Source organism: Pseudophryne corroboree, chromosome 6 (genome assembly GCF_028390025.1).
Source record: "Pseudophryne corroboree isolate aPseCor3 chromosome 6, aPseCor3.hap2, whole genome shotgun sequence".
NCBI lineage: Eukaryota > Metazoa > Chordata > Amphibia > Anura > Myobatrachidae > Pseudophryne > Pseudophryne corroboree.
The window spans coordinates 688,090,952-688,107,267 of NC_086449.1; the positions used below are offsets into that span (position 1 = coordinate 688,090,952).

General features: G+C 49.0%; 20 non-coding genes and 2 pseudogenes across 20 annotated transcripts; all 22 read left to right on the forward strand.

The window, feature by feature from the left end:
- Positions 1-274: 274 nt before the first annotated feature.
- Positions 275-438, forward strand: LOC134937932 (U1 spliceosomal RNA). Its single transcript, XR_010180617.1, has one exon. It is a non-coding gene; the product is annotated as a U1 spliceosomal RNA (small nuclear RNA).
- A 152-nt stretch (positions 439-590) lies between these two features.
- On the forward strand, positions 591-732 carry LOC134938033 (U1 spliceosomal RNA; annotated as a pseudogene).
- A 692-nt stretch (positions 733-1,424) lies between these two features.
- On the forward strand, positions 1,425-1,588 carry LOC134937968 (U1 spliceosomal RNA). The gene has a single exon (XR_010180648.1). It is a non-coding gene; the product is annotated as a U1 spliceosomal RNA (small nuclear RNA).
- A 152-nt stretch (positions 1,589-1,740) lies between these two features.
- On the forward strand, positions 1,741-1,903 carry LOC134938139 (U1 spliceosomal RNA). Its single transcript, XR_010180772.1, has one exon. It is a non-coding gene; the product is annotated as a U1 spliceosomal RNA (small nuclear RNA).
- A 674-nt stretch (positions 1,904-2,577) lies between these two features.
- LOC134937943 (U1 spliceosomal RNA) lies at positions 2,578-2,741 on the forward strand. Its single transcript, XR_010180626.1, has one exon. It is a non-coding gene; the product is annotated as a U1 spliceosomal RNA (small nuclear RNA).
- A 972-nt stretch (positions 2,742-3,713) lies between these two features.
- LOC134937948 (U1 spliceosomal RNA) lies at positions 3,714-3,877 on the forward strand. The gene has a single exon (XR_010180630.1). It is a non-coding gene; the product is annotated as a U1 spliceosomal RNA (small nuclear RNA).
- Positions 3,878-4,029: 152 nt separating this feature from the next.
- LOC134938034 (U1 spliceosomal RNA) lies at positions 4,030-4,171 on the forward strand (annotated as a pseudogene).
- A 692-nt stretch (positions 4,172-4,863) lies between these two features.
- LOC134937970 (U1 spliceosomal RNA) lies at positions 4,864-5,027 on the forward strand. The gene has a single exon (XR_010180649.1). It is a non-coding gene; the product is annotated as a U1 spliceosomal RNA (small nuclear RNA).
- Positions 5,028-5,179: 152 nt separating this feature from the next.
- Positions 5,180-5,342, forward strand: LOC134938145 (U1 spliceosomal RNA). The gene has a single exon (XR_010180776.1). It is a non-coding gene; the product is annotated as a U1 spliceosomal RNA (small nuclear RNA).
- Positions 5,343-6,016: 674 nt separating this feature from the next.
- On the forward strand, positions 6,017-6,180 carry LOC134937944 (U1 spliceosomal RNA). Its single transcript, XR_010180627.1, has one exon. It is a non-coding gene; the product is annotated as a U1 spliceosomal RNA (small nuclear RNA).
- Positions 6,181-7,152: 972 nt separating this feature from the next.
- On the forward strand, positions 7,153-7,316 carry LOC134937949 (U1 spliceosomal RNA). Its single transcript, XR_010180631.1, has one exon. It is a non-coding gene; the product is annotated as a U1 spliceosomal RNA (small nuclear RNA).
- Positions 7,317-7,468: 152 nt separating this feature from the next.
- On the forward strand, positions 7,469-7,631 carry LOC134938030 (U1 spliceosomal RNA). Its single transcript, XR_010180700.1, has one exon. It is a non-coding gene; the product is annotated as a U1 spliceosomal RNA (small nuclear RNA).
- Positions 7,632-8,302: 671 nt separating this feature from the next.
- Positions 8,303-8,467, forward strand: LOC134938062 (U1 spliceosomal RNA). The gene has a single exon (XR_010180724.1). It is a non-coding gene; the product is annotated as a U1 spliceosomal RNA (small nuclear RNA).
- A 152-nt stretch (positions 8,468-8,619) lies between these two features.
- LOC134938046 (U1 spliceosomal RNA) lies at positions 8,620-8,782 on the forward strand. The gene has a single exon (XR_010180711.1). It is a non-coding gene; the product is annotated as a U1 spliceosomal RNA (small nuclear RNA).
- Positions 8,783-9,456: 674 nt separating this feature from the next.
- LOC134938032 (U1 spliceosomal RNA) lies at positions 9,457-9,620 on the forward strand. The gene has a single exon (XR_010180701.1). It is a non-coding gene; the product is annotated as a U1 spliceosomal RNA (small nuclear RNA).
- A 152-nt stretch (positions 9,621-9,772) lies between these two features.
- Positions 9,773-9,935, forward strand: LOC134938080 (U1 spliceosomal RNA). The gene has a single exon (XR_010180732.1). It is a non-coding gene; the product is annotated as a U1 spliceosomal RNA (small nuclear RNA).
- A 671-nt stretch (positions 9,936-10,606) lies between these two features.
- Positions 10,607-10,770, forward strand: LOC134937942 (U1 spliceosomal RNA). The gene has a single exon (XR_010180625.1). It is a non-coding gene; the product is annotated as a U1 spliceosomal RNA (small nuclear RNA).
- Positions 10,771-10,922: 152 nt separating this feature from the next.
- Positions 10,923-11,085, forward strand: LOC134938102 (U1 spliceosomal RNA). Its single transcript, XR_010180751.1, has one exon. It is a non-coding gene; the product is annotated as a U1 spliceosomal RNA (small nuclear RNA).
- Positions 11,086-11,759: 674 nt separating this feature from the next.
- LOC134938021 (U1 spliceosomal RNA) lies at positions 11,760-11,923 on the forward strand. Its single transcript, XR_010180692.1, has one exon. It is a non-coding gene; the product is annotated as a U1 spliceosomal RNA (small nuclear RNA).
- A 152-nt stretch (positions 11,924-12,075) lies between these two features.
- Positions 12,076-12,238, forward strand: LOC134938086 (U1 spliceosomal RNA). The gene has a single exon (XR_010180737.1). It is a non-coding gene; the product is annotated as a U1 spliceosomal RNA (small nuclear RNA).
- A 671-nt stretch (positions 12,239-12,909) lies between these two features.
- Positions 12,910-13,074, forward strand: LOC134938060 (U1 spliceosomal RNA). The gene has a single exon (XR_010180723.1). It is a non-coding gene; the product is annotated as a U1 spliceosomal RNA (small nuclear RNA).
- A 152-nt stretch (positions 13,075-13,226) lies between these two features.
- LOC134938047 (U1 spliceosomal RNA) lies at positions 13,227-13,389 on the forward strand. Its single transcript, XR_010180712.1, has one exon. It is a non-coding gene; the product is annotated as a U1 spliceosomal RNA (small nuclear RNA).
- The last annotated feature ends 2,927 nt before the right edge of the window (positions 13,390-16,316 follow it).

Consider the following 16,316-nt stretch of genomic DNA (forward strand, 5'->3'; position numbering starts at 1 on the left):
TTGACCCACTGCTTGGATGACATCACCATATGCAAATCCATCTGCTGCAGGCCTTCTCCCAGGAATGCTTGCACTAGTTGTTGCATTTGGTTTGTTGTTTGGGGGTGCTTCATTATTAGGCAGCCTTCTGCCCTCCCATGTTCATCTGAAAATTTGTGTTCTCCCTGCAGTTGTTGTCCCCAGATGAGAGTTCCCTTGTGCTGCCTCAGTTGAATCTCCTTTACTTGACAGAGATGTGCCTGAGCAGCGGCCCTCCCCAGCCCTATCCCAAATCATACTTATTTTGCATAGGAGATACCATGGTCATGAAGATTGTTCTCCCAGGGTGAGGTTCATTCATTGCATTCTGGGTATGCTGACCCCTGTGATTTCCCCAAATGTGGGAAACTCGACTGCATTATTTGTGGTAGTGGGGGACTGTGTTTGTGCTTTCCTCTGGTCAGCTCTGGTAAAAGTCAGATTTATTTGTCTCAGATCTTCCTCTAGCCTTGTTCTTCTTTCGAGAATTCCCTTGTGCTGCCTCAGTTGGATCTCCTTCACTTGACAGGGGGGTACCCGAGCAGCGACCCTCCCCAGCTCTAGCCCAACTTCTACTTACCTGGCAGGTGAGATACTATGATCATGTAGGTGCTTCTCCCAGGGCAAGGCTCACCCATTGCACTCTGGGTGTGCTGCTCCTGCGATTTCCCCAAATGTGGGAAACTTGACTGCATAATTTGTGTTTCCCCTGGTCGGCTCTCATATAATTCAGATCTCTTTGTCTCAGGTCTCTCTCCAGCCTAGTTTGCTGTCTGTTTCAACTTCTCTTTTCTTGAGCCGCTCCCTTCTATGCCCTTGCGCACTATCCTGACTTCTCCCGTCTGCTTACTTTGTGCCTTCCAATGCACAATGCAAACTACAGGTAGTGCTGCAGGGCCCACACCCTTTTACTTGCCGTTCAGAGCAGCTCTGGAGCTGTTACAGTGCCCAGCTGCTGCAAGAAATCAGCTTGAATGCTTCAGGGGCTGGGGCATAGCCAACATGAGCCCCACATCGAAGGAGGGTGGAGGTGTTTAATGCGAACTAGGGGTCATCCAAGCGCCGCAAAAGGCCGCCATGCCCTGCACGCCCCTTTTCTCTTTTCATATGCAGACGAGGGTTGAAGCCAACTTTGACCCACTGCTTGGATGACATCACCATATGCAAATCCATCTGCTGCAGGCCTTCCCCCCGGAATGCTTGTACTAGTTGTTGCATTTGGTTTGTTGTTTGGGGGTGCTTCAGTATTAGGCAGCCTTCTGCCCTCCCATGTTTATCTGGAAATATGTGTTCTCCCTGCAGTTGTTGTCCCCAGATGAGAGTTCCCTTGTGCTGCCTCAGTTGAATCTCCTTTACTTGACAGAGATGTGCCTGAGCAGCGGCCCTCCCCAGCCCTATCCCAAATCATACTTATTTTGCATAGGCGATACCATGGTCATGAAGATTGTTCTCCCAGGGTGAGGTTCATTCATTGCATTCTGGGTATGCTGACCCCTGTGATTTCCCCAAATGTGGGAAACTCGACTGCATTATTTGTGGTAGTGGGGGACTGTGTTTGTGCTTTCCTCTGGACAGCTCTGGTAAAAGTCAGATTTATTTGTCTCAGATCTTCCTCTAGCCTTGTTCTTCTTTCGAGAGTTCCCTTGTGCTGCCTCAGTTGGATCTCTTTCACTTGACAGGGGGGTGCCAGAGCAGCGACCCTCCCCAGCTCTAGCCCAACTCCTACTTACCTGCCAGGTGAGATACTTTGATCATGAAGGTGCTTCTCCCAGGGCAAGGCTCACCCATTGCACTCTGGGTGTGGTGCCCCTGCGATTTCCCCAAATGTGGGAAGCTTGACTGCATAATTTGTGTTTCCCCTGGTCAGCTCTCGTATAATTCAGATCTCTTTGTCTCAGGTCTCTCTCCAGCCTAGTTTGCTGTCTGTTTCCACTTCTTTTTTCATGAGACCCTCCCTTTTATACCCTTGTGCACTATCCTGACTTCTCCTCCTGTCTGCTTACTTTGTGCCTTCCAATGCACAATGCAAACTACAGGTAGTGCTGCAGGGCCCACACCCTTTTACTTGCCGTACAGAGCAGCTCTGGAGCTGTTACAGTGCCCAGCTGCTGCAAGAAATCAGCTTGAATGCTTCGGGGGCTGGGGCATAGCCAACATGAGCCCCACACCGAAGGAGGGTGGAGGTGTTTAATGTGAACTAGGGGTCATCCAAGCGCCGCAAAAGGCCGCCATGCCCTGCACGCCCCTTTTCTCTTTTCATATGCAGACGAGGGTTGAAGCCAACTTTGACCCACTGCTTGGATGACATCACCGTATGCAAATCCATCTGCTGCAGGCCTTCCCCCAGGAATGCTTGCACTAGTTGTTGCATTTGGTTTGTTGTTTGGGGGTGCTTCAGTATTAGGCAGCCTTCTGCCCTCCCATGTTCATCTGAAAATATGTGTTCTCCCTGCAGTTGTTGTCCCCAGATGAGAGTTCCCTTGTGCTGCCTCAGTTGAATCTCCTTTACTTGACAGAGATGTGCCTGAGCAGCGGCCCTCCCCAGCCCTATCCCAAATCATACTTATTTTGCATAGGAGATACCATGGTCATGAAGATTGTTCTCCCAGGGTGAGGTTCATTCATTGTATTCTGGGTATGCTGACCCCTGTGATTTCCCCAAATGTGGGAAACTCGACTGCATTATTTGTGGTAGTGGGGGACTGTGTTTGTGCTTTCCTCTGGTCAGCTCTGGTAAAAGTCAGATTTATTTGTCTCAGATCTTCCTCTAGCCTTGTTCTTCTTTCGATAGTTCCCTTGTGCTGCCTCAGTTGGATCTCTTTCACTTGACAGGGGGGTGCCCGAGCAGCGACCCTCCCCAGCTCTAGCCCAACTCCTACTTACCTGCCAGGTGAGATACTATGATCATGAAGGTGCTTCTCCCAGGGCAAGGCTCACCCATTGCACTCTGATTTCCCCAAATGTGGGAAGCTTGACTGCATAATTTGTGTTTCCCCTGGTCGGCTCTCGTATAATTCAGATCTCTTTGTCTCAGGTCTCTCTCCAGCCTAGTTTGCTGTCTGTTTCCACTTCTTTTTTCATGAGCCCCTCCCTTTTATACCCTTGTGCACTATCCTGACTTCTCCTCCTGTCTGCTTACTTTGTGCCTTCCAATGCACAATGCAAACTACAGGTAGTGCTGCAGGGCCCACACCCTTTTACTTGCCGTACAGAGCAGCTCTGGAGCTGTTACAGTGCCCAGCTGCTGCAAGAAATCAGCTTGAATGCTTCAGGGGCTGGGGCATAGCCAACATGAGCCCCACACCGAAGGAGGGTGGAGGTGTTTAATGCGAACTAGGGGTCATCCAAGCGCCGCAAAAGGCCGCCATGCCCTGCACGCCCCTTTTCTCTTTTCATATGCAGACGAGGGTTGAAGCCAACTTTGACCCACTGCTTGGATGACATCACCGTATGCAAATCCATCTGCTGCAGGCCTTCCCCCAGGAATGCTTGCACTAGTTGTTGCATTTGGTTTGTTGTTTGGGGGTGCTTCAGTATTAGGCAGCCTTCTGCCCTCCCATGTTCATCTGAAAATATGTGTTCTCCCTGCAGTTGTTGTCCCCAGATGAGAGTTCCCTTGTGCTGCCTCAGTTGAATCTCCTTTACTTGACAGAGATGTGCCTGAGCAGCGGCCCTCCCCAGCCCTATCCCAAATCATACTTATTTTGCATAGGAGATACCATGGTCATGAAGATTGTTCTCCCAGGGTGAGGTTCATTCATTGCATTCTGGGTATGCTGACCCCTGTGATTTCCCCAAATGTGGGAAACTCGACTGCTTTATTTGTGGTAGTGGGGGACTGTGTTTGTGCTTTCCTCTGGTCAGCTCTGGTAAAAGTCAGATTTCTTTGTCTCAGATCTTCCTTTAGCCTTGTTCTTCTTTTGAGAGTTCCCTTGTGCTGCCTCAGTTGGATCTCCTTCACTTGACAGGGGGGTACCCGAGCAGCGACCCTCCCCAGCTCTAACCCAACTTCTACTTACCTGGCAGGTGAGATACTATGATCATGTAGGTGCTTCTCCCAGGGCAAGGCTCACCCATTGCACTCTGGGTGTGCTGCTCCTGCGATTTCCCCAAATGTGGGAAACTTGACTGCATAATTTGTGTTTCCCCTGGTCGGCTCTCATATAATTCAGATCTCTTTGTCTCAGGTCTCTCTCCAGCCTAGTTTGCTGTCTGTTTCAACTTCTCTTTTCTTGAGCCGCTCCCTTCTATGCCCTTGCGCACTATCCTGACTTCTCCCGTCTGCTTACTTTGTGCCTTCCAATGCACAATGCAAACTACAGGTAGTGCTGCAGGGCCCACACCCTTTTACTTGCCGTTCAGAGCAGCTCTGGAGCTGTTACAGTGCCCAGCTGCTGCAAGAAATCAGCTTGAATGCTTCAGGGGCTGGGGCATAGCCAACATGAGCCCCACACCGAAGGAGGGTGGAGGTGTTTAATGCGAACTAGGGGTCATCCAAGCGCCGCAAAAGGCCGCCATGCCCTGCACGCCCCTTTTCTCTTTTCATATGCAGACGAGGGTTGAAGCCAACTTTGACCCACTGCTTGGATGACATCACCATATGCAAATCCATCTGCTGCAGGCCTTCCCCCCGGAATGCTTGTACTAGTTGTTGCATTTGGTTTGTTGTTTGGGGGTGCTTCAGTATTAGGCAGCCTTCTGCCCTCCCATGTTTATCTGGAAATATGTGTTCTCCCTGCAGTTGTTGTCCCCAGATGAGAGTTCCCTTGTGCTGCCTCAGTTGAATCTCCTTTACTTGACAGAGATGTGCCTGAGCAGCGGCCCTCCCCAGCCCTATCCCAAATCATACTTATTTTGCATAGGCGATACCATGGTCATGAAGATTGTTCTCCCAGGGTGAGGTTCATTCATTGCATTCTGGGTATGCTGACCCCTGTGATTTCCCCAAATGTGGGAAACTCGACTGCATTATTTGTGGTAGTGGGGGACTGTGTTTGTGCTTTCCTCTGGACAGCTCTGGTAAAAGTCAGATTTATTTGTCTCAGATCTTCCTCTAGCCTTGTTCTTCTTTCGAGAGTTCCCTTGTGCTGCCTCAGTTGGATCTCTTTCACTTGACAGGGGGGTGCCAGAGCAGCGACCCTCCCCAGCTCTAGCCCAACTCCTACTTACCTGCCAGGTGAGATACTTTGATCATGAAGGTGCTTCTCCCAGGGCAAGGCTCACCCATTGCACTCTGGGTGTGGTGCCCCTGCGATTTCCCCAAATGTGGGAAGCTTGATTGCATAATTTGTGTTTCCCCTGGTCAGCTCTCGTATAATTCAGATCTCTTTGTCTCAGGTCTCTCTCCAGCCTAGTTTGCTGTCTGTTTCCACTTCTTTTTTCATGAGACCCTCCCTTTTATACCCTTGTGCACTATCCTGACTTCTCCTCCTGTCTGCTTACTTTGTGCCTTCCAATGCACAATGCAAACTACAGGTAGTGCTGCAGGGCCCACACCCTTTTACTTGCCGTACAGAGCAGCTCTGGAGCTGTTACAGTGCCCAGCTGCTGCAAGAAATCAGCTTGAATGCTTCGGGGGCTGGGGCATAGCCAACATGAGCCCCACACCGAAGGAGGGTGGAGGTGTTTAATGTGAACTAGGGGTCATCCAAGCGCCGCAAAAGGCCGCCATGCCCTGCACGCCCCTTTTCTCTTTTCATATGCAGACGAGGGTTGAAGCCAACTTTGACCCACTGCTTGGATGACATCACCGTATGCAAATCCATCTGCTGCAGGCCTTCCCCCAGGAATGCTTGCACTAGTTGTTGCATTTGGTTTGTTGTTTGGGGGTGCTTCAGTATTAGGCAGCCTTCTGCCCTCCCATGTTCATCTGAAAATATGTGTTCTCCCTGCAGTTGTTGTCCCCAGATGAGAGTTCCCTTGTGCTGCCTCAGTTGAATCTCCTTTACTTGACAGAGATGTGCCTGAGCAGCGGCCCTCCCCAGCCCTATCCCAAATCATACTTATTTTGCATAGGAGATACCATGGTCATGAAGATTGTTCTCCCAGGGTGAGGTTCATTCATTGTATTCTGGGTATGCTGACCCCTGTGATTTCCCCAAATGTGGGAAACTCGACTGCATTATTTGTGGTAGTGGGGGACTGTGTTTGTGCTTTCCTCTGGTCAGCTCTGGTAAAAGTCAGATTTATTTGTCTCAGATCTTCCTCTAGCCTTGTTCTTCTTTCGATAGTTCCCTTGTGCTGCCTCAGTTGGATCTCTTTCACTTGACAGGGGGGTGCCCGAGCAGCGACCCTCCCCAGCTCTAGCCCAACTCCTACTTACCTGCCAGGTGAGATACTATGATCATGAAGGTGCTTCTCCCAGGGCAAGGCTCACCCATTGCACTCTGATTTCCCCAAATGTGGGAAGCTTGACTGCATAATTTGTGTTTCCCCTGGTCGGCTCTCGTATAATTCAGATCTCTTTGTCTCAGGTCTCTCTCCAGCCTAGTTTGCTGTCTGTTTCCACTTCTTTTTTCATGAGCCCCTCCCTTTTATACCCTTGTGCACTATCCTGACTTCTCCTCCTGTCTGCTTACTTTGTGCCTTCCAATGCACAATGCAAACTACAGGTAGTGCTGCAGGGCCCACACCCTTTTACTTGCCGTACAGAGCAGCTCTGGAGCTGTTACAGTGCCCAGCTGCTGCAAGAAATCAGCTTGAATGCTTCAGGGGCTGGGGCATAGCCAACATGAGCCCCACACCGAAGGAGGGTGGAGGTGTTTAATGCGAACTAGGGGTCATCCAAGCGCCGCAAAAGGCCGCCATGCCCTGCACGCCCCTTTTCTCTTTTCATATGCAGACGAGGGTTGAAGCCAACTTTGACCCACTGCTTGGATGACATCACCGTATGCAAATCCATCTGCTGCAGGCCTTCCCCCAGGAATGCTTGCACTAGTTGTTGCATTTGGTTTGTTGTTTGGGGGTGCTTCAGTATTAGGCAGCCTTCTGCCCTCCCATGTTCATCTGAAAATATGTGTTCTCCCTGCAGTTGTTGTCCCCAGATGAGAGTTCCCTTGTGCTGCCTCAGTTGAATCTCCTTTACTTGACAGAGATGTGCCTGAGCAGCGGCCCTCCCCAGCCCTATCCCAAATCATACTTATTTTGCATAGGAGATACCATGGTCATGAAGATTGTTCTCCCAGGGTGAGGTTCATTCATTGCATTCTGGGTATGCTGACCCCTGTGATTTCCCCAAATGTGGGAAACTCGACTGCTTTATTTGTGGTAGTGGGGGACTGTGTTTGTGCTTTCCTCTGGTCAGCTCTGGTAAAAGTCAGATTTCTTTGTCTCAGATCTTCCTCTAGCCTTGTTCTTCTTTCGAGAGTTCCCTTGTGCTGCCTCAGTTGGATCTCCTTCACTTGACAGGGGGGTACCCGAGCAGCGACCCTCCCCAGCTCTAACCCAACTTCTACTTACCTGGCAGGTGAGATACTATGATCATGTAGGTGCTTCTCCCAGGGCAAGGCTCACCCATTGCACTCTGGGTGTGCTGCTCCTGCGATTTCCCCAAATGTGGGAAACTTGACTGCATAATTTGTGTTTCCCCTGGTCGGCTCTCGTATAATTCAGATCTCTTTGTCTCAGGTCTCTCTCCAGCCTAGTTTGCTGTCTGTTTCAACTTCTCTTTTCTTGAGCCGCTCCCTTCTATGCCCTTGCGCACTATCCTGACTTCTCCTGTCTGCTTACTTTGTGCCTTCCAATGCACAATGCAAACTACAGGTAGTGCTGCAGGGCCCACACCCTTTTACTTGCCGTTCAGAGCAGCTCTGGAGCTGTTACATTGCCCAGCTGCTGCAATAAATCAGCTTGAATGCTTCAGGGGATGGGGTATGGCCAACATGAGCCCCACACCAAAGGAGGGTGGGGGTGTTTTATGCGAACTAGGGGTCATCCAAGCACCGCAAAAGGCCGCCATGCCCTGCACGCCCCTTTTCTCTTTTCATATGCAGATGAGGGTTGAAGCCAACTTTGACCCACTGCTTGGATGACATCACCGCATGCAAATCCGTCTTCTGCAGAACTTCCCCCAGGAATGCTTGCACTAGTTGTTGCATTTGGTTTGTTGTTTGGGGGTGCTTCAGTATTAGGCAGCCTTCTGCCCTCCCATGTTCATCTGAAAATATGTGTTCTCCCTGCAGTTGTTGTCCCCAGATGAGAGTTCCCTTGTGCTGCCTCAGTTGAATCTCCTTTACTTGACAGAGATGTGCATGAGCAGCGGCCCTCCCCAGCCCTATCCCAAATCATACTTATTTTGCATAGGAGATACCATGGTCATGAAGATTACTCTCCCAGGGTGAGGTTCATTCATTGCATTCTGGGTATGCTGACCCCTGTGATTTCCCCAAATGTGGGAAACGCGACTGCTTTATTTGTTGGTAGTGGGGGACTGTGTTTGTGCTTTCTTCTGGTCAGCTCTGGTAAAAGTCAGATTTCTTTGTCTCAGATCTTCCTCTAGCCTTGTTCTTCTTTTGAGAGTTCCTTTGTGCTGCCTCAGTTGGATCTCCTTCACTTGACAGGGGGGTGCCCGAGCAGCGACCCTCCCCAGCTCTTGCCCAACTCCTACTTACCTGCCAGGTGAGATACTATGATCATGAAGGTGCTTCTCCCAGGGCAAGGCTCACCCATTGCACTCTGGGTGTGCTGCCCCTGCGATTTCCCCAAATGTGGGAAACTTGACTGCATAATTTGTGTTTCCCCTGGTCGGCTCTCGTATAATTCAGATCTCTTTGTCTCAGGTCTCTCTCCAGCCTAGTTTGCTGTCTGTTTCCACTTCTCTTTTCTTGAGCCGCTCCCTTCTATGCCCTTGTGCACTATCCTGACTTCTCCTCCCGTCTGCTTACTTTGTGCCTTCCAATGCACAATGCAAACTACAGGTAGTGCTGCAGGGCCCACACCCTTTTACTTGCCTTACAGAGCAGCTCTGGAGCTGTTACAGTGCCCAGCTGCTGCAAGAAATCAGCTTGAATGCTTCATGGGATGGGGCATGGCCAACATGAGCCCCACATCAAAGGAGGGTGGGGGTGTTTAATGCGATCTAGGGGTCATCCAAGCAGCGCAAAAGGCCGCCATGCCCTGCACGCCCCTTTTCTCTTTTCATATGCAGATGAGGGTTGAAGCCAACTTTGACCCACTGCTTGGATAACATCACCATATGCAAATCCATCTGCTGCAGGCCTTCCCCCAGGAATGCTTGCACTAGTTGTTGCATTTGGTTTGTTGTTTGGGGGTGCTTCAGTATTAGGCAGCCTTCTGCCCTCCCATGTTCATCTGAAAATATGTGTTCTCCCTGCAGTTGTTGTCCCCAGATGAGAGTTCCCTTGTGCTGCCTCAGTTGAATTTCCTTTACTTGACAGAGATGTGCCTGAGCAGCGGCCCTCCCCAGCCCTATCCCAAATCATACTTATTTTGCATAGGAGACACCATGGTCATGAAGATTGTTCACCCAGGGTGAGGTTCATTCATTGCATTCTGGGTATGCTGACCCCTGTGATTTCCCCAAATGTGTGAAACTCGCCTGCATTATTTGTGGTAGTGGGGGACTGTGTTTGTGTTTTCCGCTGGTCAGCTCTGGTAAAAGTCAGATTTCTTTGTCTCAGATCTTCCTCTAGCCTTGTTCTTCTTTCGAGAGTTCCATTGTGCTGCCTCAGTTGGATCTCCTTCACTTGACAGGGGGGTGCCCGAGCAGCGACCCTCCCCAGCTCTAGACCAACTCCTACTTACCTGCCAGGTGAGATACTATGATCTTGAAGGTGCTTCTCCCAGGGCAAGGCTCACCCATTGCACTCTGGGTGTGCTGCCCCTGCGATTTCCCCAAATGTGGGAAACTTGACTGCATAATTTGTGTTTCCCCTGGTCGGCTCTCGTATAATTCAGATCTCTTTGTCTCAGGTCTCTCTCCAGCCTAGTTTGCTGTCTGTTTCCACTTCTCTTTTCTTGAGCCGCTCCCTTCTATGCCCTTGTGCACTATCCTGACTTCTCCCGTCTGCTTACTTTGTGCCTTCCAACGCACAATGCGAACTACAGGTAGTGCTGCAGGGCCCACACCCTTTTACTTGCCTTACAGAGCAGCTCTGGAGCTGTTACAGTGCCCAGCTGCTGCAAGAAATCAGCTTGAATGCTTCAGGGGCTGGGGCATAGCCAACATGAGCCCCACACCGAAGGAGGGTGGAGGTGTTTAATGCGAACTAGGGGTCATCCAAGCGCCGCAAAAGGCCGCCATGCCCTGCATAACCCTTTTCTCTTTTCATATGCAGATGAGGGTTCCAGCCAACTTTGGCCCACTGCTTGGATGACATCACCGTATGCAAATCCGTCTTCTGCAGACCTTCACCCAGGAATGCTTTTACTAGTTGTTGCATTTGGTTTGTTGTTTGGGGGTGCTTCAGTATTAGGCAGCCTTCTGTCCTCCCATGTTCATCTGAAAATATGTGTTCTCCCTGCAGTTGTTGTCCCCAGATGAGAGTTCCCTTGTGCTGCCTCAGTTGAATCTCCTTTACTTGACAGAGATGTGCCTGAGCAGCGGCCCTCCCCAGCCCTATCCCAAATCATACTTATTTTGCATAGGAGATACCATGGTCATGAAGATTGTTCTCCCAGGGTGAGGTTCATTCATTGCATTCTGGGTATGCTGACCCCTGTGATTTCCCCAAATTTGGGAAACTCGACTGCATTATTTGTGGTAGTGGGGGACTGTGTTTGTGCTTTCCTCTGATCAGCTCTGGTAAAAGTCAGATTTCTTTGTCTCAGATCTTCCTCTAGCCTTGTTCTTCTTTCGAGAGTTTCCTTGTGCTGCCTCAGTTGGATCTCCTTCACTTGACAGGGGGGTGCCCGAGCAGCGACCCTCCCAAGCTCTAGCCCAACTCCTACTTACCTGCCAGGTGAGATACTATAATCAGGAAGGTGCTTCTCCCAGGGCAAGGCTCACCCATTGCACTCTGGGTGTGCTGCTCCTACGATTTCCCCAAATGTGGGACACTTGACTGCATAATTTGTGTTTCCTCTGGTCGGCTCTCGTATAATTCAGATCTCTTTGTCTCAGGTCTCTCTCCAGCCTAGTTTGCTGTCTGTTTCCACTTCTTTTTTCTTGAGCCCCTCCCTTCTATACCCTTGTGCACTATCCTGACTTCTCCTCCCGTCTGCTTACTTTGTGCCTTCCAATGCACAATGCAAACTACAGGTAGTGCTGCAGGGCCCACACCCTTTTACTTGCCTTACAGAGCAGCTCTGGAGCTGTTACAGTGCCCAGCTGCTGCAAGAAATCAGCTTGAATGCTTCATGGGATGGGGCATGGCCAACATGAGCCCCACACCAAAGGAGGGTGGGGGTGTTTAATGCGATCTAGGGGTCATCCAAGCGCCGCAAAAGGCCGCCATGCCCTGCACGCCCCTTTTCTCTTTTCATATGCAGATGAGGGTTGAAGCCAACTTTGACCCACTGCTTGGATAACATCACCATATGCAAATCCATCTGCTGCAGGCCTTCCCCCAGGAATGCTTGCACTAGTTGTTGCATTTGGTTTGTTGTTTGGGGGTGCTTCAGTATTAGGCAGCCTTCTGCCCTCCCATGTTCATCTGAAAATATGTGTTCTCCCTGCAGTTGTTGTCCCCAGATGAGAGTTCCCTTGTGCTGCCTCAGTTGAATTTCCTTTACTTGACAGAGATGTGCCTGAGCAGCGGCCCTCCCCAGCCCTATCCCAAATCATACTTATTTTGCATAGGAGACACCATGGTCATGAAGATTGTTCACCCAGGGTGAGGTTCATTCATTGCATTCTGGGTATGCTGACCCCTGTGATTTCCCCAAATTTGGGAAACTCGCCTGCATTATTTGTGGTAGTGGGGGACTGTGTTTGTGTTTTCCGCTGGTCAGCTCTGGTAAAAGTCAGATTTATTTGTCTCAGATCTTCCTCTAGCCTTGTTCTTCTTTCGAGAGTTCCATTGTGCTGCCTCAGTTGGATCTCCTCCACTTGACAGGGGGGTGCCCGAGCAGCGACCCTCCCCAGCTCTAGCCCAACTCCTACTTACCTGCCAGGTGAGATACTATGATCTTGAAGGTGCTTCTCCCAGGGCAAGGCTCACCCATTGCACTCTGGGTGTGCTGCTCCTGCGATTTCCCCAAATGTGGGAAACTTGACTGCATAATTTGTGTTTCCCCTGGTCGGCTCTCGTATAATTCAGATCTCTTTGTCTCAGGTCTCTCTCCAGCCTAGTTTGCTGTCTGTTTCAACTTCTCTTTTCTTGAGCCGCTCCCTTCTATGTCCTTGCGCACTATCCTGACTTCTCCCGTCTGCTTACTTTGTGCCTTCCAATGCACAATGCAAACTACAGGTAGTGCTGCAGGGCCCACACCCTTTTACTTGCCGTTCAGAGCAGCTCTGGAGCTGTTACAGTGCCCAGCTGCTGCAATAAATCAGCTTGAATGCTTCAGGGGATGGGGCATGGCCAACATGAGCCCCACACCAAAGGAGGGTGGGGGTGTTTAATGCGAACTAGGGGTCATCCAAGCACCGCAAAAGGCCACCATGCCCTGCACGCCCCTTTTCTCTTTTCATATGCAGATGAGGGTTGAAGCCAACTTTGACCCACTGCTTGGATGACATTACCGTATGCAAATCCGTCTTCTGCAGAACTTCCCCCAGGAATGCTTGCACTAGTTGTTGCATTTGGTTTGTTGTTTGGGGGTGCTTCAGTATTAGGCAGCCTTCTGCCCTCCCATGTTCATCTGAAAATATGTGTTCTCCCTGCAGTTGTTGTCCCCAGATGAGAGTTCCCTTGTGCTGCCTCAGTTGAATCTCCTTTACTTGACAGAGATGTGCATGAGCAGCGGCCCTCCCCAGCCCTATCCCAAATCATACTTATTTTGCATAGGAGATACCATGGTCATGAAGATTACTCTCCCAGGGTGAGGTTCATTCATTGCATTCTGGGTATGCTGACCCCTGTGATTTCCCCAAATGTGGGAAACGCGACTGCTTTATTTGTTGGTAGTGGGGGACTGTGTTTGTGTTTTCCTCTGGTCAGCTCTGGTAAAAGTCAGATTTCTTTGTTTCAGATCTTCCTCTAGCCTTGTTCTTCTTTCGAGAGTTTCCTTGTGCTGCCTCAGTTGGATCTCCTTCACTTGACAGGGGTGTGCCCGAGCAGCGACCCTCCCCAGCTCTAGCCCAACTCCTACTTACCTGCCAGGTGAGATACTATGATCATGAAGGTGCTTCTCCCAGGGCAAGGCTCACCCATTGCACTCTGGGTGTGCTGCCCCTGCGATTTCCCCAAATGTGGGAAACTTGACTGCATAATTTGTGTTTCCCCTGGTCAGGTCTCGTATAATTCAGATCTCTTTGTCTCAGGTCTCTCTCCAGCCTAGTTTGCTGTCTGTTTCAACTTCTCTTTTCTTGAGCCGCTCCCTTTTATACCCTTGTGCACTATCCTGACTTCTCCTCCTGTCTGCTTACTTTGTGCCTTCCAATGCACAATGCAAACTACAGGTAGTGCTGCAGGGCCCACACCCTTTTACTTGCCTTACAGAACAGCTCTGGAGCTGTTACAGTGCCAAGCTGCTGCAAGAAATCAGCTTGAATGCTTCAGGGGATGGGGCATGGCCAACATGAGCCCCACACCGAAGGAGGGTGGGGGTGTTTAATGCGAACTAAGGGTCATCCAAGCGCCGCAAAAGGCCGCCATGCCCTGCATACCCCTTTTCTCTTTTCATATGCAGATGAGGGTTCCAGCCAACTTTGGCCCACTTCTGCAGAACTTCCCCCAGGAATGCTTGTACTAGTTGTTGCATTTGGTTTGTTGTTTGGGGGTGCTTCAGTATTAGGCAGCCTTCTGCCCTCCCATGTTCATCTGAAAATATGTGTTCTCCCTGCAGTTGTTGTCCCCAGATGAGAGTTTCCTTGTGCTGCCTCAGTTGAATCTCCTTTACTTGACAGAGATGTGCATGAGCAGCGGCCCTCCCCAGCCCTATCCCTTTATTGCCTCTGCAGCAAACATCCACACCTCCTGCAGTCAGCGTAGACACCGCCACAAAAAACAAAAAAATGAAATTCCAAACTATAAAGGGTCAAAAAGCCAAACTGCAGTATGATAATAATAGTAAGTTATGAATTTAGTAATTGATTTCAAAGTGGGAATGCTTGTTCGTTCGCACTCAATTAACATTCAGGAAGTAGGCCTAAGTAGGCCTCACATGTACCTGGGCCCCCAGAGTTTACATTTGCCTTGGAATAGAAGGAGGGAATTCAATGGAGACAATAAGTAGACACAAAACAAGACTCCACACAGTAGTTTTCAGGTGCTTTTATTCATCCATTGTAGCATTTTGCAAGGAAGAGCAACGCTTGAATACAATTTTGCAACAGTGTAAGCCTGCTTGCAAAATCCCCCCAAATCCATGAATTTAGCAATGCTATACTGCAAGACCTTTGCAAATGCAAACCCTGGGAAAAAGCAATGGCTCCGTGCTTATCATACTTACACAATGCTATGCACTTCATCAATTAAGCAGTGGAACATTCATTCTTCAATGGATGGTTCACTTGTTGCTTTGAAGCTTTTTCTAAAATTCAGATTGTTTTAACAAGCCCGTCCATCCTAGCAGGTTTCAATTTTTCACTACAGTCGGAAGGCTCTGTGATGTCATCGTGAAGCGTCCACTGTGATGTCATCGTGATGCGTCCACTGTGATGTCATTATTATGCGACACACGTGATGTCACATTCTGCTTGGCTGTATGGGCTGCTTTTGCTTGGCTTGCTTGCTGACATCCACTTGAGGGATACACACACCAGGAGATTGATGCAGCATAAGCATACTGCAGAGGTTGTTCCTTTACTGCCTCTACAGCAAACATCCACACCTCCTGCAGCCAGCGTAAACACCGTCACAAAAAAAAAAAGAATTTTCAAACAAGAAAGGGTCGAAAAGCCAAACTGCAGGATGATAATAATAGTAAGTTATGAATTTATTAATTTATTTCAAAGTGGGAATGTTTGTTCGTTCGAACTTAAATAACATTCAGGAATTAGGCCTAAGTAGGCCTCACATGTACCTGGGCCCCCAGAGTTTACATTTGGCTTGAATAGAAGGAGGGAATTCAGTGGAGACAATAAGTAGACACAAAACAAGACTCCACACAGTAGTTTTCAGGTGCTTTTATTCATTTTATTCATCCATTGTAGCATTTTGCAAGGAACAGCAACGCTTGAATACAATTTTGCAACAGTGTAAGCCTGCTTGCAAAATCCCCCCAAATCCAGGAGTTTAGCAATGCTATACTGCAAGACCTTTGCAAATGCAAAACCTGGGAAAAAGCAATGGCTCAGTGCTTATCACACTTACACAATGCTATGCACTTTCTCAATAAAGCAGTGGGACAGTCATTCTTCAACGGAAGGTTCACATGTTGCTTTGAAGCTTTTTCTAAAATTCAGATTGTTTTAACAAGCCCGTCCATCCTAGAAGGTTTCAATTTTTCACTACAGTCGGAAGGGTCTGTGATGTCATCGTGAAGCGTCCACTGTGATGTCATCGTGATGCGTCCACTGTGATTTCACTATTATGCGACACATGTGATGTCATCATTATGCGACACACGTGATGTCACAATCTGCTTGACTGTATAGACTGCATTTGCTTGGCTTGATTGCTGACATCCACTTGAGGGATACACACACCAGGAGATTGATGCAGCATATGCATACTGCAGAGGTTGTTCCTTTACTGCCTCTACAGCAAACATCCACACCTCCTGCAGCCAGCGTAAACACCGTCACAAAAAACAAAAAAATGAATTTCCAAACAAGAAAGGGTCGAAAAGCCAAACTGCAGGATGATAATAATAGTAAGTTATAAATTTAGTAATTGATTTCAAAGTGGGAATGCTTGTTCGTTCGATCTCGGTTAACATTCAGGAATTAGGCCTAAGTAGGCCTCACATGTACCTGGGCCCCCAGAGTTTACATTTGGCTTGAATAGAAGGAGGGAATTCAATGGAGACAATAAGTAGACACAAAACAAGACTCCACACAGTAGTTTTCAGGTGCTTTTATTCATATTATTCGTCCATTGTAGCATTTTGCAAGGAACAGCAACGCTTGAATACAATTTTGCAACAGTGTAAGGCTGCTTGCAAAATCCCCCCAAATCCAGGAGTTTAGCAATGCTATACTGCAAGACCTTTGCAAATGCAAACCCTGGGAAAAACCAATGGCTCCGTGCTTATCATACTTACACAATGCTATGCACTTCATCAATTAAGCA